We start from the raw sequence: 26,728 nt of genomic DNA, 5'->3' as shown, positions 1-26,728 counted from the left end.
TTTTCTGAAGGAACTATTTTGTTACTTGGGTGGGGCTGTGGAAGAATACTCACCTGGAACTTCTTCCAAGGCTATTTAAGCCACGCCCGGACAGCCACACGTGCTTCGCGTTGTTCTGCATCCCAGCAGCTGAACGCTCACCGTGTCTGCTCCTGCACCTGGACTCCAGCCACGCCCGCCTCGAACCTGGAACACCTGTAAGGAAAGAAGAGAAGAGAAAGGTGAAAACCAAGAACTTATTCAACCTTCTTACCTGCATCCGAATCTTCACGCCAGCATTCCTGAAGGAAGACTTCCATTTAAAAGCACTGTGTTGCTCGCTGCAGCGCCGCGCTTCACTCACCTGTTCCCGAGACGCCGCCCGGCTCCATCGCGGCTCTCAGCACCGGTCGCCACATCTCTGCACCTAGGGGAGAGAAGAAGAGACAATAGGGGAGCAAGGGAACACAAGAGGAAAGCCGAATTTTCAGCCATATTACTTACCGGCTTTTCTTGGTGAACCATTCCACATCTCGGGTCGGCGCCGCATCTTTGGCAGGTACCGTACCACGGCCCCTATGGGGAAAGGACAAAAGACATTACTGGGGAATTATAAAGACATTTAGAGGGGTCGCCCTCATCACTAACTCACCTGATTTTACCACTGGCAATTTAACCCCTCAACGCATCGCCTTTGTTCTGCACCTGAAATAAAGGACAGATCACAGGTTAGGAAAAACAACATAAAAGGAGGCTCACACTTGAACTTTTGCATCTTCTTACTTACGGCGTATCGCTCAGAAAAGTCAAGTGGATTTGCCAGCGCCATTCTGAAAACCAGTGAAGTAACTGGACGAACGCGCGCCCCTGCACCAGAAGCAGGATGGAGAGTTCATCCTTCCAAACCATAAGGTGAGCTTAAACCGGGGGTTTTGGTGGAAGTCAGAGAAGAACGAAGGGGGAAAGGGGGGAGCAAGCACACTATTCAGCAGACAGTTAATCCCCTTTCTCATCTGCAGAATGATATTCCTACGGGCCAGACAAGCAAGATTTGTGGGTCCTGTTCAATCAGTGGTCCGAATTCTGCGCATCACGCTTGAAGAGGCCACAGCAACCCAGACCAGCGCCTCCGTGGGAGCCAGGTGAGCGTTACAGAACGCGAAGACTTCCTACAAATTCCCACCCAGGCGCTATGGAAACTTCTGAGACTGACCAGTTGGCCCAACTACTGGGGGAATTACGGGCCGAAGTACACGCCGATCGTCAAGAGACTAATGCTCTCAGGAGGGAATTGATTGTAACAAAGGAAAGAGCTGATGACCTGGCTAGACAGCTTTTGCAAGGTCAAGCTGGACAAACTCCTTTACCCGGTTCCGGAGGGAACCCCGCTGCTGTGCTTTCCAGTAACCCGGTGCAGGTTAATCTACCTGGAAACATGCCGCTGGCCCCACCCGAACACTTTGCTGGGGACCCCAAACGATTCGCCGTATTCATGGACCAGTGTCGTTTGCATTTCCTGTGCAGACCTGGGGCCTTCCCTATTGACCAGACCAAGGTAGCTTTTGTATTGTCATATCTCAGCGGCAGTGCGGCCGATTGGTCAGTTCCACTGGTAACTCAAGATGACCCGATTCTTCGTGATTTTCAAGGATTTCAAGCAAGTATGGAAAGGTTATTTGCTCGTCACTCCCAGGGGCAGGCTCTAGATGACGAACTTCTATCTCTGCGACAGGGCAATCAAGACCTCCTTTCCTACATTGCAACCTTTAATAGACTGATTGTGGAAACTGGGTGGCCAGAGGATAAAAGAATCACGTTATTTTATCGAGGTCTACGCGGAGAACTTAAAGATGTCCTGGCCCAAATTGTAAATACGCCCCAAGAATGCTCAGAATATATAGACTTAGTGGTCCAATTGGATCACAGACTGCAAAACAGAAAAGCAGATCGGTCCAAGTTTGAGACCCGGGTGTTAGTCAAGACCCACTCTAACCTCAAGGGGGCTGAAGCCTCTGAGCCAATGCAAATCGGAGGAGTTAAAGGACCTTTAACTCAAAAGGAACGTGAAAGAAGACAGCAGATGCACTTATGTCCCTATTGTGGTTCCTCTGGACACTTTCTACGAGATTGCCCGGCAAGGACACCCAGGAAGGTGGTAGGAGCCGCTGATAAAATCCATGAAACCTCTGTATCGGGAAACGACCCCGCCCGACAAGCGTAGGGGTCCGCTTGCCGAGCTTGAAAACAAACTCTCAGACCTCGCATTTCATTGTGCCAATGGTCCTCGTAGATCCGGAACAGCCTAAGCGGTTGCATGCATTAAAGGCATACATCGATAGTGGGGCTATAGGAAACTACGTGGATCGTGAATTGGTTTCCAGGATTAACCTCCCTCTGCGTCCTAAAACCAGCAAAGATGTCATCACCACAGTTAATGGAACCGAAATTGCCTCAGGACCGGTAACACATTCCACAGCTGAGGTGACACTTGTAGGTCCGGACGGCCATCGGGAGGCAGTTGTGTTTGATGTAATCAAGGCTCCACAGTTTCAGGTTATTCTCGGAATCCCTTGGTTAGAGACACATAATCCTCAAATTGATTAGCGAGCGAAGGGAATAACCTTTCTGGAGTGTGCACGAACCTGCTACCCAGAAAATCTGAAGATCAGTCTAGCATCAGTAACCTCTGTCTCCATGCAACTACCTCTGGAATACCAAGACTTTCAGGACGTCTTCCAAAAGGAACAGGCCAACACGTTACCTCCTCACAGATCGTACGATTGCCAAATCGATCTGGTGCCCGGTGCACAACCCCCTTGTAGCAGGATTTATGCCCTTACTGAGCCGGAGAATCTGCATTTGAGACAATATTTAGATCAATACCTAGCCAATGGTTTCATTCGCCCGTCAAAGTCTCCGGCATCCTTGGCTTTGCTCTTCGTGCCAAAAAAAGAAGGCGACCTTAGAACTTGTATCGATTACCGCGCATTGAACCAGATAACTGTTAAAAATCGTTACCCTCTGCCTTTGATCCCTGAACTCCTTGACCAGGTGAAGGATGCTTGCATATACACCAAGTTAAATCCCCGGGGGGCTTATCATCTGGTACGAGTAAAAGAAGGCGACGAATGGAAAACGGCCTTCCGTACAAAATATGGACTATTCGAATACCAGGTGATGCCTTTCGGGTTGTGCAACGCGCCTGCTGCCTTCCAATTCTTCATGAACGATGTCCTTCAGGAACTCATCGATGTCTGTGTTGTCGTGTATATCGATGACATTCTGGTGTACTCCTCTTCGGAATCAGATCACAGAAAACATGTCGGGGCCGTCCTTGAGAAATTGCGCCAGCACAAACTGTTTGCAAAACTGGAAAAATGCGTTTTCCATACCACCGAGGTTGAGTTTCTTGGATTCATCCTGACACCTAAAGGGGTCCGAATGGACTCACGGAAAGTGGATGCCATCCTCAAATGACCATCACCTAGTTCGGTGAAAGGTGTCCAAAGCATGCTTGGTTTTGCCAATTTTTATCGCAGGTTTATCCCGGAATTTTCACGGGTGGTGCAACCCATCACTGCACTCTTGCGGAAGAATAAACGTTTTGAATGGACCGAGGAAGCTGAACAGGCCTTTCAGGAATTAAAAGCTAAATTTACGTCCGCACCTACTTTGAAACACCCGCGTCCTGATCTCCCATATATAGTCGAAACCGACGCATCCAGCTTAGCCATGGGAGCTGTCCTGTCTCAGAGAGACCCCGAAACCAACTAACTGCACCCCGTAGCATTTTGGTCCAGAAAGTTCTCGCCGCCGGAGATAAATTATGCAATAACCGATAAGGAATTATTAGCCATTAAGTCCGCCTTTAAGGCTTGGCGGCATTATCTTCTTGGCGCCAGGCATACCATCACCGTGATCACTGATCACCGAAATTTACAATATTTAAAAACTGCCAAGGCTCAGTCTTCACGACAGCTCCGATGGGCTTTATTCTTTGCTGAGTTCGATTTTGTAATCACTTACCGTCCCGGCTGTAAGAATGGCAAAGCGGACGCGCTATCTCGAATTGGAATGGGAGAAATGGACACAAACTCAGAACCTGTGCCGATAATTCCCGAACAAAGAATCTTGGGGATAACCACTTTACAAACCCTTGAAGACATTCAAGCACGGGTAAAACTATTCCTGGACTCTTCAGCCTTGCAGGATTGGATCAAAAGGGGAGTCTGACTTTTCAATCAACGATGGTTTACCTTACTTCCAAGGACGTTTATTTTTGCCAGAAAAAGAATTGCAAGAACTGGTTATTTCCTGTCATCACGATACTCTGATGGAAGGACATCCTGGCATTGCCAAAACAGAGGAAAAAATTAAACGACAATTCTGGTGGCCGTCCTGGCGAAAGGATATTAAATCTTTCGTGATGTCCTGTGGAGTTTGCGCCCAAAACAAAGGTCAAAAAACAAAACCCGCCGGTCTTCTTCAACCCTTAGACATTCCACCAGCACCTTGGCACACCTTGTCACTAGATTTTATCACGGCCCTGCCCTCTTGTAATGGATACAATACTATTCTGGTTGTGGTGGATTTATTTTCCAAGATGGCCCATTTTATTCCGTTGAAAGGATTACCTTCAGCTTTTGTTCTTGCCAAGGAATTCCTCGAAAATATCATCCGTCTGCATGGATTCCCGTCCATACTAATCTCCGATCGGGGAAGCCAGTTTATTTCTCATTTTTGGAAAAAGTGTTGTCAACTGGCACAAATCGACGTAAGACTCTCAACCAGCCACCACCCAGAGACCGATGGTCAGACGGAGAGAACGAACCAGACCCTTAAACAATATCTACGATGTATGTTGCACCAATCGGAGGGTAATTGGAAGGATATTTTATGGGTGGCTGAACATGCATACAATAACTCGATACACTCTGGAACTGGTCAGAGCCCCTTTTATACCCTTTATGGACATCACCCTTGTACTTCAGACTTGGACTCAGCTTTGAGCCTCGAAATGCCCGCAGTGGACCATTTGCATTCTACGATTACTCAAGCCTTCAAGGATGCTACTGCACACTTACAACATGCGAAAAGGAAATACAAAAAGAATGCGGATCTGCATCGAAAGGAGGCGCCTCCATACCAAATAGGGGATCAAGTATGGTTGGCTACCAAACACTTATCGCTCAAGGGACCTCAGACTTTTAATCCAAGGTATTTAGGCCCTTACTCGATCAAAGCTATAATTAACCCAGTGGCAGTCAAGCTAGATCTACCAGCTAACATGCGGATTCACCCCAGTTTTCATGTGTCGCTTTTGAAACCAGTGCAACCAGGAACCAGGTTAATAAAGCCACCAGAACCAATCCAGATAGATGGGGAGCCTGAATTCGAGGTGAAGAACATTTTGGACTCTAAGATCTCAAAATCAAAACTTTTCTATCTAATTGATTGGAAGGGGTACGGGCCTCAGGAAAGATCTTGGGAACCCAGCGACCACGTACATGCACCTCGGCTAGTAAAAAGGTTCCATCGGAATTTCCCGAACAAACCGAAACCTCCTGAGGGAACGACCTTGGGAGGGGCCTTGGGGGGGAGTGCTGTCATGATGCCTACCCCCGGAGAACCAGGCCAGGCCCAGCACCCCCGGGAGCAAGCATCACGCCCCCGGGTAAAAGCCCAGCAGCCCTTTATAGGGGCTCTTTGGACTCTGTCCTGGCGCCGTTGGCGCCAGGCTCATGTTGGACATCAGTCCTGGCGCCATAGGTGCCAGGCTCATAAGGGGAAGTGTTTGGTGCACTTACCTGAAGCAGACCATGCTGCACACTCACCTGATGCAGACCATGCTGCATGAAGAACCAAGCCAAATGAGGCTTAGGAGGGACTATTTTTCTGAAGGAACTATTTTGTTACTTGGGTGGGGCTGTGGAAGAATACTCACCTGGAACTTCTTCCAAGGCTATTTAAGCCACGCCCGGACAGCCACACGTGCTTCGCGTTGTTCTGCATCCCAGCAGCTGAACGCTCACCGTGTCTGCTCCTGCACCTGGACTCCAGCCACGCCCGCCTCGAACCTGGAACACCTGTAAGGAAAGAAGAGAAGAGAAAGGTGAAAACCAAGAACTTATTCAACCTTCTTACCTGCATCCGAATCTTCACGCCAGCATTCCTGAAGGAAGACTTCCATTTAAAAGCACTGTGTTGCTCGCTGCAGCGCCGCGCTTCACTCACCTGTTCCCGAGACGCCGCCCGGCTCCATCGCGGCTCTCAGCACCGGTCGCCACATCTCTGCACCTAGGGGAGAGAAGAAGAGACAAAAGGGGAGCAAGGGAACACAAGAGGAAAGCCGAATTTTCAGCCATATTACTTACCGGCTTTTCTTGGTGAACCATTCCACATCTCGGGTCGGCGCCGCATCTTTGGCAGGTACCGTACCACGGCCCCTATGGGGAAAGGACAAAAGACATTACTGGGGAATTATAAAGACATTTAGAGGGGTCGCCCTCATCACTAACTCACCTGATTTTACCACTGGCAATTTAACCCCTCAACGCATCGCCTTTGTTCTGCACCTGAAATAAAGGACAGATCACAGGTTAGGAAAAACAACATAAAAGGAGGCTCACACTTGAACTTTTGCATCTTCTTACTTACGGCGTATCGCTCAGAAAAGTCAAGTGGATTTGCCAGCGCCATTCTGAAAACCAGTGAAGTAACTGGACGAACGCGCGCCCCTGCACCAGAAGCAGGATGGAGAGTTCATCCTTCCAAACCATAAGGTGAGCTTAAACCGGGGGTTTTGGTGGAAGTCAGAGAAGAACGAAGGGGGAAAGGGGGGAGCAAGCACACTATTCAGCAGACAGTTAATCCCCTTTCTCATCTGCAGAATGATATTCCTACGGGCCAGACAAGCAAGATTTGGGGGTCCTGTTCAATCGGTGGTCCGAATTCTGCGCATCACGCTTGAAGAGGCCACAGCAACCCAGACCAGCGCCTCCGTGGGAGCCAGGTGAGCGTTACAGAACGCGAAGACTTCCTACAAATTCCCACCCAGGCGCTATGGAAACTTCTGAGACTGACCAGTTGGCCCAACTACTGGGGGAATTACGGGCCGAAGTACACGCCGCTCGTCAATAGACTAATGCTCTCAGGAGGGAATTGATTGTAACAAAGGAAAGATCTGATGACCTGGCTAGACAGCTTTTGCAAGGTCAAGCTGGACAAACTCCTTTACCCGGTTCCGGAGGGAACCCCGCTCCTGTGCTTTCCAGTAACCCGGTGCAGGTTAATCTACCTGGAAACATGCCGCTGGCCCCACCCGAACACTTTGCTGGGGACCCCAAACGATTCGCCGTATTCATGGACCAGTGTCGTTTGCATTTCCTGTGCAGACCTGGGGCCTTCCCTATTGACCAGACCAAGGTAGCTTTTGTATTGTCATATCTCAGCGGCAGTGCGGCCGATTGGTCAGTTCCACTGGTAACTCAAGATGACCCGATTCTTCGTGATTTTCAAGGATTTCAAGCAAGTATGGAAAGGTTATTTGCTCGTCACTCCCAGGGGCAGGCTCTAGATGACGAACTTCTATCTCTGCGACAGGGCAATCAAGACCTCCTTTCCTACATTGCAACCTTTAATAGACTGATTGTGGAAACTGGGTGGCCAGAGGATAAAAGAATCACGTTATTTTATCGAGGTCTACGCGGAGAACTTAAAGATGTCCTGGCCCAAATTGTAAATACGCCCCAAGAATGCTCAGAATATACAGACTTAGTGGTCCAATTGGTTCACAGACTGCAAAACAGAAAAGCAGATCGGTCCAAGTTTGAGACCCGGGTGTTAGTCAAGACCCACTCTAACCTCAAGGGGGCTGAAGCCTCTGAGCCAATGCAAATCCGAGGAGTTAAAGGACCTTTAACTCAAAAGGAACGTGAAAGAAGACAGCAGATGCACTTATGTCCCTATTGTGGTTCCTCTGGACACTTTCTACGAGATTGCCCGGCAAGGACACCCAGGAAGGTGGTAGGAGCCGCTGATAAAATCCATGAAACCTCTGTATCGGGAAACGACCCCGCCCGACAAGTGTAGGGGTCCGCTTGCCGAGCTTGAAAACAAACTCTCAGACCTCGCATTTCATTGTGCCAATGGTCCTCGTAGATCCGGAACAGCCTAAGCGGTTGCATGCATTAAAGGCATACATCGATAGTGGGGCTATAGGAAACTACGTGGATCGTGAATTGGTTTCCAGGATTAACCTCCCTCTGCGTCCTAAAACCAGCAAAGATGTCATCACCACAGTTAATGGAACCGAAATTGCCTCAGGACCGGTAACACATTCCACAGCTGAGGTGACACTTGTAGGTCCGGACGGCCATCGGGAGGCAGTTGTGTTTGATGTAATCAAGGCTCCACAGTTTCCGGTTATTCTCGGAATCCCTTGGTTAGAGACACATAATCCTCAAATTGATTAGCGAGCGAAGGGAATAACCTTTCTGGAGTGTGCACGAACCTGCTACCCAGAAAATCTGAAGATCAGTCTAGCATCAGTAACCTCTGTCTCCATGCAACTACCTCTGGAATACCAAGACTTTCAGGACGTCTTCCAAAAGGAACAGGCCAACACGTTACCTCCTCACAGATCGTACGATTGCCAAATCGATCTGGTGCCCGGTGCACAACCCCCTTGTAGCAGGATTTATGCCCTTACTGAGCCGGAGAATCTGCATTTGAGACAATATTTAGATCAATACCTAGCCAATGGTTTCATTCGCCCGTCAAAGTCTCCGGCATCCTTGGCTTTGCTCTTCGTGCCAAAAAAAGAAGGCGACCTTAGAACTTGTATCGATTACCGCGCATTGAACCAGATAACTGTTAAAAATCGTTACCCTCTGCCTTTGATCCCTGAACTCCTTGACCAGGTGAAGGATGCTTGCATATACACCAAGTTAAATCCCCGGGGGGCTTATCATCTGGTACGAGTAAAAGAAGGCGACGAATGGAAAACAGCCTTCCGCACAAAATATGGACTATTCGAATACCAGGTGATGCCTTTCGGGTTGTGCAACGCGCCTGCTGCCTTCCAATTCTTCATGAACGATGTCCTTCAGGAACTCATCGATGTCTGTGTTGTCGTGTATATCGATGACATTCTGGTGTACTCCTCTTCGGAATCAGATCACAGAAAACATGTCGGGCCGTCCTTGAGAAATTGCGCCAGCACAAACTGTTTGCAAAACTGGAAAAATGCGTTTTCCATACAACCGAGGTTGAGTTTCTTGGATTCATCCTGACACCTAAAGGGGTCCGAATGGACTCACGGAAAGTGGATGCCATCCTCAAATGACCATCACCTAGTTCGGTGAAAGGTGTCCAAAGCATGCTTGGTTTTGCCAATTTTTATCGCAGGTTTATCCCGGAATTTTCACGGGTGGTGCAACCCATCACTGCACTCTTGCGGAAGAATAAACGTTTTGAATGGACCGAGGAAGCTGAACAGGCCTTTCAGGAATTAAAAGCTAAATTTACGTCCGCACCTACTTTGAAACACCCGCGTCCTGATCTCCCATATATAGTCGAAACCGACGCATCCAGCTTAGCCATGGGAGCTGTCCTGTCTCAGAGAGACCCCGAAACCAACTAACTGCACCCCGTAGCATTTTGGTCCAGAAAGTTCTCGCCGCCGGAGATAAATTATGCAATAACCGATAAGGAATTATTAGCCATTAAGTCCGCCTTTAAGGCTTGGCGGCATTATCTTCTTGGCGCCAGGCATACCATCACCGTGATCACTGATCACCGAAATTTACAATATTTAAAAACTGCCAAGGCTCAGTCTTCACGACAGCTCCGATGGGCTTTATTCTTTGCTGAGTTCGATTTTGTAATCACTTACCGTCCCGGCTGTAAGAATGGCAAAGCGGACGCGCTATCTCGAATTGGAATGGGAGAAATGGACACAAACTCAGAACCTGTGCCGATAATTCCCGAACAAAGAATCTTGGGGATAACCACTTTACAAACCCTTGAAGACATTCAAGCACGGGTAAAACTATTCCTGGACTCTTCAGCCTTGCAGGATTGGATCAAAAGGGGAGTCTGACTTTTCAATCAACGATGGTTTACCTTACTTCCAAGGACGTTTATTTTTGCCAGAAAAGGAATTGCAAGAACTGGTTATTTCCTGTCATCACGATACTCTGATGGAAGGACATCCTGGCATTGCCAAAACAGAGGAAAAAATTAAACGACAATTCTGGTGGCCGTCCTGGCGAAAGGATATTAAATCTTTCGTGATGTCCTGTGGAGTTTGCGCCCAAAACAAAGGTCAAAAAACAAAACCCGCCGGTCTTCTTCAACCCTTAGACATTCCACCAGCACCTTGGCACACCTTGTCACTAGATTTTATCATGGCCCTGCCCTCTTGTAATGGATACAATACTATTCTGGTTGTGGTGGATTTATTTTCCAAGATGGCCCATTTTATTCCGTTGAAAGGATTACCTTCAGCTTTTGTTCTTGCCAAGGAATTCCTTGAAAATATCATCCGTCTGCATGGATTCCCGTCCATACTAATCTCCGATCGGGGAAGCCAGTTTATTTCTCATTTTTGGAAAAAGTGTTGTCAACTGGCACAAATCGACGTAAGACTCTCAACCAGCCACCACCCAGAGACCGATGGTCAGACGGAGAGAACGAACCAGACCCTTAAACAATATCTACGATGTATGTTGCACCAATCGGAGGGTAATTGGAAGGATATTTTATGGGTGGCTGAACATGCATACAATAACTCGATACACTCTGGAACTGGTCAGAGCCCCTTTTATACCCTTTATGGACATCACCCTCGTACTTCAGACTTGGACTCAGCTTTGAGCCTCGAAATGCCCGCAGTGGACCATTTGCATTCTACGATTACTCAAGCCTTCAAGGATGCTACTGCACACTTACAACATGCGAAAAGGAAATACAAAAAGAATGCGGATCTGCATCGAAAGGAGGCGCCTCCATACCAAATAGGGGATCAAGTATGGTTGGCTACCAAACACTTATCGCTCAAGGGACCTCAGACTTTTAATCCAAGGTATTTAGGCCCTTACTCGATCAAAGCTATAATTAACCCAGTGGCAGTCAAGCTAGATCTACCAGCTAACATGCGGATTCACCCCAGTTTTCATGTGTCGCTTTTGAAACCAGTGCAACCAGGAACCAGGTTAATAAAGCCACCAGAACCAATCCAGATAGATGGGGAGCCTGAATTCGAGGTGAAGAACATTTTGGACTCTAAGATCTCAAAATCAAAACTTTTCTATCTAATTGATTGGAAGGGGTACGGGCCTCAGGAAAGATCTTGGGAACCCAGCGACCACGTACATGCACCTCGGCTAGTAAAAAGGTTCCATCGGAATTTCCCGAACAAACCGAAACCTCCTGAGGGAACGACCTTGGGAGGGGCCTTGGGGGGGAGTGCTGTCATGATGCCTACCCCCGGAGAACCAGGCCAGGCCCAGCACCCCCGGGAGCAAGCATCACGCCCCCGGGTAAAAGCCCAGCAGCCCTTTATAGGGGCTCTTTGGACTCTGTCCTGGCGCCGTTGGCGCCAGGCTCATGTTGGACATCAGTCCTGGCGCCATAGGTGCCAGGCTCATAAGGGGAAGTGTTTGGTGCACTTACCTGAAGCAGACCATGCTGCACACTCACCTGATGCAGACCATGCTGCATGAAGAACCAAGCCAAATGAGGCTTAGGAGGGACTATTTTTCTGAAGGAACTATTTTGTTACTTGGGTGGCGCTGTGGAAGAATACTCACCTGGAACTTCTTCCAAGGCTATTTAAGCCACGCCCGGACAGCCACACGTGCTTCGCGTTGTTCTGCATCCCAGCAGCTGAACGCTCACCGTGTCTGCTCCTGCACCTGGACTCCAGCCACGCCCGCCTCGAACCTGGAACACCTGTAAGGAAAGAAGAGAAGAGAAAGGTGAAAACCAAGAACTTATTCAACCTTCTTACCTGCATCCGAATCTTCACGCCAGCATTCCTGAAGGAAGACTTCCATTTAAAAGCACTGTGTTGCTCGCTGCAGCGCCGCGCTTCACTCACCTGTTCCCGAGACGCCGCCCGGCTCCATCGCGGCTCTCAGCACCGGTCGCCACATCTCTGCACCTAGGGGAGAGAAGAAGAGACAAAAGGGGAGCAAGGGAACACAAGAGGAAAGCCGAATTTTCAGCCATATTACTTACCGGCTTTTCTTGGTGAACCATTCCACATCTCGGGTCGGCGCCGCATCTTTGGCAGGTACCGTACCACGGCCCCTATGGGGAAAGGACAAAAGACATTACTGGGGAATTATAAAGACATTTAGAGGGGTCGCCCTCATCACTAACTCACCTGATTTTACCACTGGCAATTTAACCCCTCAACGCATCGCCTTTGTTCTGCACCTGAAATAAAGGACAGATCACAGGTTAGGAAAAACAACATAAAAGGAGGCTCACACTTGAACTTTTGCATCTTCTTACTTACGGCGTATCGCTCAGAAAAGTCAAGTGGATTTGCCAGCGCCATTCTGAAAACCAGTGAAGTAACTGGACGAACGCGCGCCCCTGCACCAGAAGCAGGATGGAGAGTTCATCCTTCCAAACCATAAGGTGAGCTTAAACCGGGGGTTTTGGTGGAAGTCAGAGAAGAACGAAGGGGGAAAGGGGGGAGCAAGCACACTATTCAGCAGACAGTTAATCCCCTTTCTCATCTGCAGAATGATATTCCTACGGGCCAGACAAGCAAGATTTGGGGGTCCTGTTCAATCGGTGGTCCGAATTCTGCGCATCACGTTTGAAGAGGCCACAGCAACCCAGACCAGCGCCTCCGTGGGAGCCAGGTGAGCGTTACAGAACGCGAAGACTTCCTAAAAATTCCCACCCAGGCACTATGGAAACTTCTGAGACTGACCAGTTGGCCCAACTACTGGGGGAATTACGGGCCGAAGTACACGCCGCTCGTCAAGAGACTAATGCTCTCAGGACGGAATTGATTGTAACAAAGGAAAGAGCTGATGACCTGGCTAGACAGCTTTTGCAAGGTCAAGCTGGACAAACTCCTTTACCCGGTTCCGGAGGGAACCCCGCTCCTGTGCTTTCCAGTAACCCGGTGCAGGTTAATCTACCTGGAAACATGCCGCTGGCCCCACCCGAACACTTTGCTGGGGACCCCAAACGATTCGCCGTATTCATGGACCAGTGTCGTTTGCATTTCCTGTGCAGACCTGGGGCCTTCCCTATTGACCAGACCAAGGTAGCTTTTGTATTGTCATATCTCAGCGGCAGTGCGGCCGATTGGTCAGTTCCACTGGTAACTCAAGATGACCCGATTCTTCGTGATTTTCAAGGATTTCAAGCAAGTATGGAAAGGTTATTTGCTCGTCACTCCCAGGGGCAGGCTCTAGATGACGAACTTCTATCTCTGCGACAGGGCAATCAAGACCTCCTTTCCTACATTGCAACCTTTAATAGACTGATTGTGGAAACTGGGTGGCCAGAGGATAAAAGAATCACGTTATTTTATCGAGGTCTACGCGGAGAACTTAAAGATGTCCTGGCCCAAATTGTAAATACGCCCCAAGAATGCTCAGAATATATAGACTTAGTGGTCCAATTGGATCACAGACTGCAAAACAGAAAAGCAGATCGGTCCAAGTTTGAGACCCGGGTGTTAGTCAAGACCCACTCTAACCTCAAGGGGGCTGAAGCCTCTGAGCCAATGCAAATCGGAGGAGTTAAAGGACCTTTAACTCAAAAGGAACGTGAAAGAAGACAGCAGATGCACTTATGTCCCTATTGTGGTTCCTCTGGACACTTTCTACGAGATTGCCCGGCAAGGACACCCAGGAAGGTGGTAGGAGCCGCTGATAAAATCCATGAAACCTCTGTATCGGGAAACGACCCCGCCCGACAAGCGTAGGGGTCCGCTTGCCGAGCTTGAAAACAAACTCTCAGACCTCGCATTTCATTGTGCCAATGGTCCTCGTAGATCCGGAACAGCCTAAGCGGTTGCATGCATTAAAGGCATACATCGATAGTGGGGCTATAGGAAACTACGTGGATCGTGAATTGGTTTCCAGGATTAACCTCCCTCTGCGTCCTAAAACCAGCAAAGATGTCATCACCACAGTTAATGGAACCGAAATTGCCTCAGGACCGGTAACACATTCCACAGCTGAGGTGACACTTGTAGGTCCGGACGGCCATCGGGAGGCAGTTGTGTTTGATGTAATCAAGGCTCCACAGTTTCAGGTTATTCTCGGAATCCCTTGGTTAGAGACACATAATCCTCAAATTGATTAGCGAGCGAAGGGAATAACCTTTCTGGAGTGTGCACGAACCTGCTACCCAGAAAATCTGAAGATCAGTCTAGCATCAGTAACCTCTGTCTCCATGCAACTACCTCTGGAATACCAAGACTTTCAGGACGTCTTCCAAAAGGAACAGGCCAACACGTTACCTCCTCACAGATCGTACGATTGCCAAATCGATCTGGTGCCCGGCGCACAACCCCCTTGTAGCAGGATTTATGCCCTTACTGAGCCGGAGAATCTGCATTTGAGACAATATTTAGATCAATACCTAGCCAATGGTTTCATTCGCCCGTCAAAGTCTCCGGCATCCTTGGCTTTGCTCTTCGTGCCAAAAAAAGAAGGCGACCTTAGAACTTGTATCGATTACCGCGCATTGAACCAGATAACTGTTAAAAATCGTTACCCTCTGCCTTTGATCCCTGAACTCCTTGACCAGGTGAAGGATGCTTGCATATACACCAAGTTAAATCCCCGGGGGGCTTATCATCTGGTACGAGTAAAAGAAGGCGACGAATGGAAAACGGCCTTCCGTACAAAATATGGACTATTCGAATACCAGGTGATGCCTTTCGGGTTGTGCAACGCGCCTGCTGCCTTCCATTTCTTCATGAACGATGTCCTTCAGGAACTCATCGATGTCTGCGTTGTCGTGTATATCGATGACATTCTGGTGTACTCCTCTTCGGAATCAGATCACAGAAAACATGTCGGGGCCGTCCTTGAGAAATTGCGCCAGCACAAACTGTTTGCAAAACTGGAAAAATGCGTTTTCCATACCACCGAGGTTGAGTTTCTTGGATTCATCCTGACACCTAAAGGGGTCCGAATGGACTCACGCACGGAAAGTGGATGCCATCCTCAAATGACCATCACCTAGTTCGGTGAAAGGTGTCCAAAGCATGCTTGGTTTTGCCAATTTTTATCGCAGGTTTATCCCGGAATTTTCACGGGTGGTGCAACCCATCACTGCACTCTTGCGGAAGAATAAACGTTTTGAATGGACCGAGGAAGCTGAACAGGCCTTTCAGGAATTAAAAGCTAAATTTACGTCCGCACCTACTTTGAAACACCCGCGTCCTGATCTCCCATATATAGTCGAAACCGACGCATCCAGCTTAGCCATGGGAGCTGTCCTGTCTCAGAGAGACCCCGAAACCAACTAACTGCACCCCGTAGCATTTTGGTCCAGAAAGTTCTCGCCGCCGGAGATAAATTATGCAATAACCGATAAGGAATTATTAGCCATTAAGTCCGCCTTTAAGGCTTGGCGGCATTATCTTCTTGGCGCCAGGCATACCATCACTGTGATCACTGATCACCGAAATTTACAATATTTAAAAACTGCCAAGGCTCCGTCTTCACGACAGCTCCGATGGGCTTTATTCTTTGCTGAGTTCGATTTTGTAATCACTTACCGTCCCGGCTGTAAGAATGGCAAAGCGGACGCGCTATCTCGAATTGGAATGGGAGAAATGGACACAAACTCAGAACCTGTGCCGATAATTCCCGAACAAAGAATCTTGGGGATAACCACTTTACAAACCCTTGAAGGCATTCAAGCACGGATAAAACTATTCCTGGACTTTTCAGCCTTGCAGGATTGGATCAAAAGGGGAGTCTGACTTTTCAATCAACGATGGTTTGCCTTACTTCCAAGGACGTTTATTTATGCCAGAAAAGGAATTGCAAGAACTGGTTATTTCCTGTCATCACGATACTCTGATGGAAGGACATCCTGGCATTGCCAAAACAGAGGAAAAAATTAAACGACAATTCTGGTGGCCGTCCTGGCGAAAGGATATTAAATCTTTCGTGATGTCCTGTGGAGTTTGCGCCCAAAACAAAGGTCAAAAAACAAAACCCGCCGGTCTTCTTCAACCCTTAGACATTCCACCAGCACCTTGGCACACCTTGTCACTAGATTTTATCACGGCCCTGCCCTCTTGTAATGGATACAATACTATTCTGGTTGTGGTGGATTTATTTTCCAAGATGGCCCATTTTATTCCGTTGAAAGGATTACCTTCAGCTTTTGTTCTTGCCAAGGAATTCCTCGAAAATATCATCCGTCTGCATGGATTCCCTTCCATACTAATCTCCGATCGGGGAAGCCAGTTTATTTCTCATTTTTGGAAAAAGTGTTGTCAACTGGCACAAATCGACGTAAGACTCTCAACCAGCCACCACCCAGAGACCGATGGTCAGACGGAGAGAACGAACCAGACCCTTAAACAATATCTACGATGTATGTTGCACCAATCGGAGGGTAATTGGAAGGATATTTTATGGGTGGCTGAACATGCATACAATAACTCGATACACTCTGGAACTGGTCAGAGCCCCTTTTATACCCTTTATGGACATCACCCTCGTACTTCAGACTTGGACTCAGCTTTGAGCCTCGAAATGCCCGCAGTGGACCATTTGCATTCTACGATTACTCAAGCCTTCAAGGATGCTACTGCACACTTACAACATGCGAAAAGGAAATACAAAAAGAATGCGGATCTGCATCGAAAGGAGGCGCCTCCATACCAAATAGGGGATCAAGTATGGTTGGCTACCAAACACTTATCGCTCAAGGGACCTCAGACTTTTAATCCAAGGTATTTAGGCCCTTACTCGATCAAAGCTATAATTAACCCAGTGGCAGTCAAGCTAGATCTACCAGCTAACATGCGGATTCACCCCAGTTTTCATGTGTCGCTTTTGAAACCAGTGCAACCAGGAACCAGGTTAATAAAGCCACCAGAACCAATCCAGATAGATGGGGAGCCTGAATTCGAGGTGAAGAACATTTTGGACTCTAAGATCTCAAAATCAAAACTTTTCTATCTAATTGATTGGAAGGGGTACGGGCCTCAGGAAAGATCTTGGGAACCCAGCGACCACGTACATGCACCTCGGCTAGTAAAAAGGTTCCATCGGAATTTCCCAAACAAACCGAAACCTCCTGAGGGAACGACCTTGGGAGGGGCCTTGGGGGGGAGTGCTGTCATGATGCCTACCCCCGGAGAACCAGGCCAGGCCCAGCACCCCCGGGAGCAAGCATCACGCCCCCGGGTAAAAGCCCAGCAGCCCTTTATAGGGGCTCTTTGGACTCTGTCCTGGCGCCGTTGGCGCCAGGCTCATGTTGGAAATCAGTCCTGGCGCCATAGGTGCCAGGCTCATAAGGGGAAGTGTTTGGTGCACTTACCTGAAGCAGACCATGCTGCACACTCACCTGATGCAGACCATGCTGCATGAAGAACCAAGCCAAATGAGGCTTAGGAGGGACTATTTTTCTGAAGGAACTATTTTGTTACTTGGGTGGGGCTGTGGAAGAATACTCACCTGGAACTTCTTCCAAGGCTATTTAAGCCACGCCCGGACAGCCACACGTGCTTCGCGTTGTTCTGCATCCCAGCAGCTGAACGCTCACCGTGTCTGCTCCTGCACCTGGACTCCAGCCACGCCCGCCTCGAACCTGGAACACCTGTAAGGAAAGAAGAGAAGAGAAAGGTGAAAACCAAGAACTTATTCAACCTTCTTACCTGCATCCGAATCTTCACGCCAGCATTCCTGAAGGAAGACTTCCATTTAAAAGCACTGTGTTGCTCGCTGCAGCGCCGCGCTTCACTCACCTGTTCCCGAGACGCCGCCCGGCTCCATCGCGGCTCTCAGCACCGGTCGCCACATCTCTGCACCTAGGGGAGAGAAGAAGAGACAAAAGGGGAGCAAGGGAACACAAGAGGAAAGACGAATTTTCAGCCATATTACTTACCGGCTTTTCTTGGTGAACCATTCCACATCTCGGGTCGGCGCCGCATCTTTGGCAGGTACCGTACCACGGCCCCTATGGGGAAAGGACAAAAGACATTACTGGGGAATTATAAAGACATTTAGAGGGGTCGCCCTCATCACTAACTCACCTGATTTTACCACTGGCAATTTAACCCCTCAACGCATCGCCTTTGTTCTGCACCTGAAATAAAGGACAGATCACAGGTTAGGAAAAACAACATAAAAGGAGGCTCACACTTGAACTTTTGCATCTTCTTACTTACGGCGTATCGCTCAGAAAAGTCAAGTGGATTTGCCAGCGCCATTCTGAAAACCAGTGAAGTAACTGGACGAACGCGCGCCCCTGCACCAGAAGCAGGATGGAGAGTTCATCCTTCCAAACCATAAGGTGAGCTTAAACCGGGGGTTTTGGTGGAAGTCAGAGAAGAACGAAGGGGGAAAGGGGGGAGCAAGCACACTATTCAGCAGACAGTTAATCCCCTTTCTCATCTGCAGAATGATATTCCTACGGGCCAGACAAGCAAGATTTGGGGGTCCTGTTCAATTGGTGGTCCGAATCTGCGCATCACGCTTGAAGAGGCCACAGCAACCCAGACCAGACCAGCGCATCTGTGGGAGCCAGGTGACCGTTACAGTGACAGTACACTCAGGATTGTCACAATGGATGAGGAGGGGTTTTAGGCGGGCTGATGCGCACCAGTACAGCTTGCACTCCTATTGGGCAGATTAGCGGATGCCATACATTATCTTGAGCAACTAGTAATAGTTAAATGCCAAGCACACACATGAGGGGAGGACCCTGTCTCAAGGGGGAATGAAACAGCAGACGTGGAATCAAAGTGTGCTGCATATTTTGGAGAACACCTGGAAATGGAGGCCTTGTCACATGCCGGTGACTATGCAAAGACAATGATACTCAAGCAGGGGCACAATGTATTGTCAGCAACACAAATAATGGAGCTGCAGGGAGCTGCACCCAGGGAGGGGAAGGACCAGTGGACTAGGAGGGGATGTACAGTATCTCCCACAGATGCCCTATGGCAGCAGAATAACACGGGGAAAGTGGTTATGCCACTCACATTTTTGCACACAGCACTGACACAGTTACATTATCCAACACATACAGGGAAGGAGGTGCTTTTAGCCCATATTGGAGAAACATGGTTCTGTTCTAACTTGGTAGATCAAGTGGCCGCATTTAAGAGTAACTGCTTGACTTGCAAGCAGTTTACTGCAGGACATACATTGAGAGTTGTGAGAGGAGCCATACCACGCCAAGCTGGTCTATTCCAGCACCTTCACATCGACTGTGTCAACATGATCCAAGTCTGCCAAGGATACCGCTATATGATATTGCTTGTATGCCCTCAGAGCGGCAACATTTCTGGTCTGGGAAGTATTCCCACAATGGGGCATGTGTGAGGTCCTGTGGTCTGACAATGGCCCCCACTTCAACAACAAAATGTTCAAGCACATCAGAACATTGCTGAGCATCCAACACAAATTCTACTGTGCTTATCACTCGCAAGCAAAGCAAACAGGGTGTGTGAATGCCTCAATGGCCTTCTGAAAGAGTGTATTGCCAAAACTAAAAAGAGTACCAACAAGAACTGGCTCCATTGTTTACCCTTAGCACTGTTTGCATTGCGCTACAAGCCAGGCTCCGACCACCATTTAACCCCACATGAGGTGATGACAGGACAGCGCATGCAACTTCCTCTGGCTCCTCCCACTAGGGCGCTCAAAGATGCAGCGAGGAGTACAAATATTTTGGGTCAGGACATGCTTGATTGCTAGTGCCTCTTTTATCTCTCGCCAGATACAACGACACCCTGAAGCCAGCAGAGAAAGTGACAGTGCCAACGCCACAGAAGACTTACTTAAGCAACCATTTGTTTTTCCTGGGGACCGTGTCCTCCTTCGTAATTTTGTTCAGAATAGGGATGCACCGAGATTCACAGGCCGCCACACCATCAAAGCAGACACTGAAACAGTAGTGAAGATCGAGGGAAAGTCGCCCTGCAACTATATGAATGACGTTGAACCCTACAAAGCTGTGACCTCACCTGTCAATGAGATCGACAGGGCCAGTGATCATCAGAAAGAGGAATAACAAGATAATTTGGAACCAGCACTGCCGAGTGGAGGACACCCAATGGTTATTCGCTCATGGGCAGTAGAGTTAGGGCAAGGACTTCCTACACATCCAGAGTGAGGAAACACAGTTCGTTATTTTTCTCTCTTCACACATTCGTCACAAAAGTGCGACTGTATTATTGTGTGAACTGTTTATGTTGGCCAATGACCCACAACCTGATACTTTTTCAGGCCAGTTTGTCCACTTGGTTAGAAGGTCCATATAAATGCCAATAAAAAAAGTTCATTAGAAGGTCCAACAGATTCCAAGCATGTCCTCCTAGCACCATGTTTTCATAGCATATTTGCCCCAAGCTTACTCACAACTTGAACGCGAAAACCCATCTGTCCTTGCAGTACTTAGAGACCCTAGAATTAGAACTGTGTGGGAACAACTATTTGTGCTCGCTATTAGCGATTACGTGATTCACGGGGCTTGAGATTAATCTAATACTTACAAATGAATACACCGTTTTTGTGCATTTCAGGCAGGCAACTGATATCTTCAAGCTGCACAAGGATCCAGAAGCACAAGTAAATGGGTGAAATAATTAAAAATGTGCTTATATTGTTGTGTCTTTTATTTCCAAGTGGGTCTGTGCATTCAATCTTTTGGCGAATATTGCTTGTGTCTAATGAAACTGCTGTGTCCTCTACTAACATTACCCCAAACCCAGCAGGAAGAACAACCATGTCAGGTGGACAAGTGAGCAAAGTATGTACGGTAAGGAGAGGTAAGCGCAGTGCTTACACAGATATGGGGGAGGTGGATCTATATCTCACTCACACTGCTCGAGTGTCTAATAACGTGGAATGAACACATGATCAAAGTAGGCAAAGAAACTAACTGGGAGAGCTGTTATGTCTGCTCACTAATCCCCTATTCCAAGAGTGCCTTCTTAAGGTTTATAGCAACTGAAATACCAGCAGCAAGTGCCCAATGCCTTATGTATCTATCCATGGTTACAACCTGAGGAAGATTCCAAGGGAGAGCAGAAAACATTGAGATCGATGACTCAAACAACATTCCCTTTGAAGACAGTTACATAAAGACTCTTGACATGATGAACAATAACTGGCAGTTAAATCAAGCTATACAATACATAACTAATGGGCCGCAGAAAGGCAATACAAAAACGATAACACTGAAAAAGCTGCCCTGCCCAAAGAGGGCCGTGAAAGAAATAGGAGGAGAGCCAGGATTTTGGGAAATACTGCAGATGCTTGTGTATGGCCAAGTATACACTGAGGAAGGATGGAAAGATGGATTAATAAGAAGCAAAGCACACACCCTAGTACAATCACCAGTGAACAAAGTACAAGGAGAGATTGAAAAGTGCCTGAAGGAATGGGATGTGAGTGCCAAACTGCTCACCTGGGTAGACAATAAAGCTGGGCCAATGCCCATAATACCCCTGAAGAAACCAGCACTGTGCTACAAGAATGAGGGAGCAGTAAGAGTTGGAGATAAAACAGAATGTCGGTATTCAGCAATGAAAGTAGGCATGATAGTACTGATGGATCACTATTGGGCATGTGGATCCAAGGCATAAGGTGCCATCAAACTGGGGAGGAGTTTGCTCATTGGTACACATCAATATGCCATCACTGGTAGTGCCCCAGAAGGATATATAGTTTGATGACTTCCCGAAGATGGACACTAACACGAGAAAGAAAAGGTCTGTGGGAGTAGAAGAAAAGGGAAGAAAGAAACAGTCTGTGGAAGTGAGAAGAGTGAAAAGAGACAACTATTTCTCATCAGAGTCAGAAACATCCCTAGATGATGTACCACCCGAACATGGGTTATTTAACTGGACAGAAATGTTCTTCATGTCAGTGATTCCAGCAGTACAGACATATGCAAATGCAAAATAGCTACAAATTACCAGATGGGAGCTGATGTTGACAATAAACTTGTCAGTGAATGGCTCAACGCAATAAAAGATGAGCTCCGAGCACTAAGGCTGATGACCCTCCAGAATAGACATGTCCTGGACCTTCTCACAGCAATCTAATGAGGAGTTTGTGCAAAAATTTGGGGTTCCTGTTGCACTTTTGAGCCTGCCTATGATGGAGAGAATGTCACAATGATGAAAGCAGTGACCTGACTGTCTAAGATGCAAGCCAAAATGGAGGAGGAAGCCAAAGGGACAGGAAAAGATCAAAGCTGGATAGCAAACTTCTGGTCATGGATGCCTTCATGGTTGGCATACAGACTGAAAGTATTATGTAACGCTCACCTGGTATCCACAGGGACGTCACTCAGCCTGTTCTGACCTCTTACGACCTCGAACCCTTCCCTGCAGTCTACTCGACAGGAGACTGGGCCTGAAACACAGTATTGGCAGAGTTTAACTCCCTATTGTCTCTGTGTGCTTGAACCCTTTCTTCCGCGTAGTCCAACCCCTCCCTTTGATCCACAGCTCACCTTGTTTTATTGGAAAGTGTGCTCTCCATCCTGCTTTCAGTGCAGGGGCGCGTTGATTGATGCAGGCTCGTTGCTGCCTAGTTACTTCATTGGCAAGAGTCCGACAGGTAAGTATAATGAGTCTTTTGAACAGTTCTCTAACTTCGTTCCTTTCCTTCTTTAGATGATTGCCGGCGTCCAGGGATGGCGACATGCTGCTGATATGAGTAGTGCTGATGGTGAGTGAGAGCGTGATGCGCGATGCGACCCTTTCGTATTTGTATTGAACTGAGTTATTTTTCTGTGTTTTTTAGGTGCTGCGATGTTTTCAGCGTGGATGCCGGTTATGAAGAAGAAATGCAGTGAGTAAGCGCGGTATGCGACGCCTCTAGATGTTTCCACGCTAACTGGAGTGTCTTTTCCCTCTTGCAGATGGATGAGAAGTTCCAGAGACAGAGTTCCCCAGAGCGGCTGGGATTCAGGTAAGCGTTTGAAGCTCGTACAGTCTTTAAAAAATAAGCGAAGATTTGCTGAATGCTTACTAATGCCTTTTTTCTGTTCTTTTCCCTTTTCCTTAGGAAGCGGTGTGCTGGGATGGGAATGACACCGCCGAAGATGCCCACAGAACAGAAGGAGCGATGAATGATGGGCAGAAGAGCGGCAAGGTAAGGTTGTTCCTAACGGTGTTCTTGTTCTTGCAGGAGCTGAGCGCAGAAGAAAGAGGCAGGCCTAGTGGAGACCGATCCGAAGACGGTGAGTGTCACGCTGCAGGTGCAGAAAACACAAAGCATGTTTCTCAGCCTGGGCGTGGCTTAAATAGTCTCTGGGTATCCCAGGTGTCTCTGGGCTGAACCACACCCAAAAGACTAGACTGCACATGCAGTTCTGGGAACCCGAAATATGTGGGGGCATCTATCTTGTCCCCATCAATGCACTACAATTCCAATCCCCAATGTTATCCTATGGGAGTGAGTGAGTCTGGTGCCAAAAGTGCCAAATCTGACTCCAAGTGGGTCTTTGGAGGGATGGAGAGGCCCTTGAGGGCCATGTAGGTGATCGTGGCCTGGATCCAGCCTGACATCTTGGAGAGCTGGGGACATGAGGGGCAGGAATCATGACAGCACTCCCCCCCAAGGCCCCTCTCAAGGTGGCTCTTCTGTCTGGTCCTGGTTTGTTTGGATGGTTTTGATGAAATCGTCTAAGCAAGCTAGGTGCATGGATATACTCACAAGGCTCCCATGTCCTATCTTGTGGACCATACCCCTTCCAGTCTACTAGGTAGTATAACTTGGATCTGATGTACTTTGAATCCAGGATGTCCTTGACTTCGGATTCTGGCTCCCCAGCGACTACTACTGGCTGCAGTGGCATTGCTACCCGGGTCCCAGGTTGAACAGGTTTAAGGAGAGACACGTGGAACAAAGGATGAATCTGCATGTTTGACGGCAAAGCTAGTCTGACCGCCACAGGATTTATCACGGAGGTGACGGTGAATGGACCCAGGTATCTTGGACGGAAGGTTCAGGTTCCTTTAATGGACACGTGTTTAGACGCCAGCAAGACTTTGTCTACCACTTGGTAGTTGGGGGCCTTTGCTCGGTGTTGATCAGCAAACTTCTTTTGGCGATTCTTTGCTTGAAGTAGGTGTTCAGCTGCCCTTTTAAAGGATTCAGAAATGGTTGTGTGAAGGTTTTGACCTTGGCATTTCCAGGGTTGTAGGAACGTCCAACTCAGAAGTTCGTGGGTGCCTGCCATACATGGTATAAAAGGGTGTCTGCCCAGTGCTGGTGTGTAGGGAATTATTATAAGCATATTCAGCTATCAATAATAGGTCGAACCAGCTTCCTTCAGCTTGGTGTAAGATGCAACGCAGATACTGCTCGAGCGTCTGATTTGTCCTCTCAGTTTGACCATCCATTTGGGGATGGTGACTGGTGGATAGCTGGATGTCGATCTGGGCCATAGAGCAGCATTTTCTCCAGAAGTTAGATACAAATTGAGTACCTCGGTCTGAGACCAAAACTGAAGGAAACCCATGGAGCCGTACGATGCCTTCAAGAAATACCTTCGCCAGAGTGGAAGCATTTGGGAGCCCCTTAAGAGGAATGAAATGTGACATTTTTAAAAATAGGTCCACGACCACAAGAATAGTGTTAAACCCTTGACTGGGTGGTAAGTCAGTAATAAAATCGAGGGACAACGTGTGCCAGGGTGCTGGTGGGATTTCCAACGGTTGTAATAGCCCAGCCGGTTTCTGCTTGGATGACTTGTTTTGAGCCCACACTCCACATGATAGGATGAATTGGATAATGTCTTTACGCCACGTGGGCCACCAATAATTTCGTTTTACCTTGGCTAGGGTTTTAGCGATTCAGGGGTGGCCCTCGATCAAGGAATCATGATAACCGGACATGACTTGTTCTCGTAGTTCTTGGTTTGGTAAGAATAAACGATTCCTGAAGTAGGGCAAATTATCTTTTATCATGTAATGTTCGCCTTGTGCACTCCACGCTTGTAATTGTTCCGGACTCATCAGGTTTTGGATTTCTTCATGTAATTCTTTCTGAGTTATGGTGGCTGTGATTCCTAGGAGCTTGTCACTTGGGATGATTGCTATTGGGTCAGGGGTCTGATACCCTTGCTATTCCACCTCCATACCGGAAAGGGCATCGGCCTTCCCATTTTTCACCCCTGGTCGAAATGTAATCACGTAGTCATATTCAGCAAAAAAAAAGCCCAACGTAGTTGTCATGAGGATTGGGCCTTTGCTGTTTTTAGGTACTGGAGGTTCCGGTGCTCAGTTATTACGGTGATTGTGTGTCTGGCGTCCAAGAGGTAGTGCCGCGATGCCTTAAAGGCTGACTTAATGGCCAGGAGTTCTTTGTCTGTGATAGCGTAATTGAGTTCAGGGGGTGTGAATTTACGTGACCAGAAGGCAACAGGGTGTAACTGGCCCGTTTCGGGGTCCTTTTGTGAGAGGACGGCTCCCATAGCCATGCTTGAGGCGTCCGTTTCCACCAGGTATGGGAGATCAGTGCGAGGGTGGCGTAAGATTGGGGCAGATGTGAATCTTGCTTTGAGTTCCTGGAAAGCTTCCTCGGCTTCTGTTGTCCACTGGAACTTTTTGTTGCTTTTCCTTAGCAATGACATGATGGGATGCACGATTTGCGAAAATTCTGGGATGAACCGGCGGTAGAGTTTGCAAAACCCAGCATACTTTGAACCCCCTTGAATGAATTTGTGGATGGCCATTTCAGGATAGCATCTACCTTGTGTACATCCATTCGGATTCCATTCGGGCTGAGAATAAAGCCCAGGAATTCCACCTCGGAGACATGGAATAAGCACTTTTCGAGGTTGGCGTAGAGCTGGTGTTGACAGAGTTTCTCCAGAACGGATCGGACGTGTTTAACGTGGTCCTGATTTGATGCAGAATATACTAGAATATTGTTGATGTACACTAGAGCACAGACATCAATCAATTCCCTTAGGACATCGTTCATGAAGTATTGAAATGCTGCAGGCGTGTTGCAAAGGCCAAAGGGCATTACTTGATATTCGTACAAGCCGTATTTGGTGCAAAAAGCGGTTTTCCATTTGTCCCCCTGTTTTACGCGAACAAGGTGATATGCCCCCCTCAGGTCTAGTTTTGTGTAGATTTGGGCATCTTTGACTTGATCAAGCAATTCAGGGATCAGTGGCAGGGGGTAGCGTTTTTTTTACGGTAATCTGGTTCAGTGCGCGATAGTCGATGCACATTCTGAAATCCCCCTCATTTTTCGGTACGAAGAATAGAGGACTGGCTGCTGGAGACTTCGAGGGACGGATGAACCCGTTGGCCAGGTAATGGTCAAGATAGGCCTTCAGGCAGTGGCGCTGTGGAGCAGCCCAAGATGGCTGCTTAGCCCTCGAGCTCCGTGTGGGCCTGGCGGACATCTGCCTTCATCTGCGACCAACGGGGTGCAATCAACCCACATCTTGGCCGGGCTGCTGCCCTACATCGCCGTGCTACAGCCTGTGAAATCCCGACTTCTCTCGGTGTCGGGAAGCCTCCGGACGAGCCCCCTGC

At 48.2% G+C, this 26,728-nt stretch overlaps 1 pseudogene; it reads right to left on the bottom strand.

Annotated features, from left to right (window-relative positions):
* LOC138579925 (elongation factor 1-alpha, oocyte form-like) overlaps positions 1 to 25,954 on the bottom strand; it is a 34,686-nt pseudogene extending 8,732 nt beyond the window's left edge.
* Positions 25,955 to 26,728: the final 774 nt, after the last annotated feature.

Source organism: Ambystoma mexicanum, chromosome 3p, assembly GCF_040938575.1.
Source record: "Ambystoma mexicanum isolate Mex_15411 chromosome 3p, UKY_AmexF1_1, whole genome shotgun sequence".
NCBI classification, from domain to species: domain Eukaryota; kingdom Metazoa; phylum Chordata; class Amphibia; order Caudata; family Ambystomatidae; genus Ambystoma; species Ambystoma mexicanum.
Note: the sequence above shows the minus strand (reverse complement) of the source record. Positions and strands in the feature narration are given on the sequence as shown.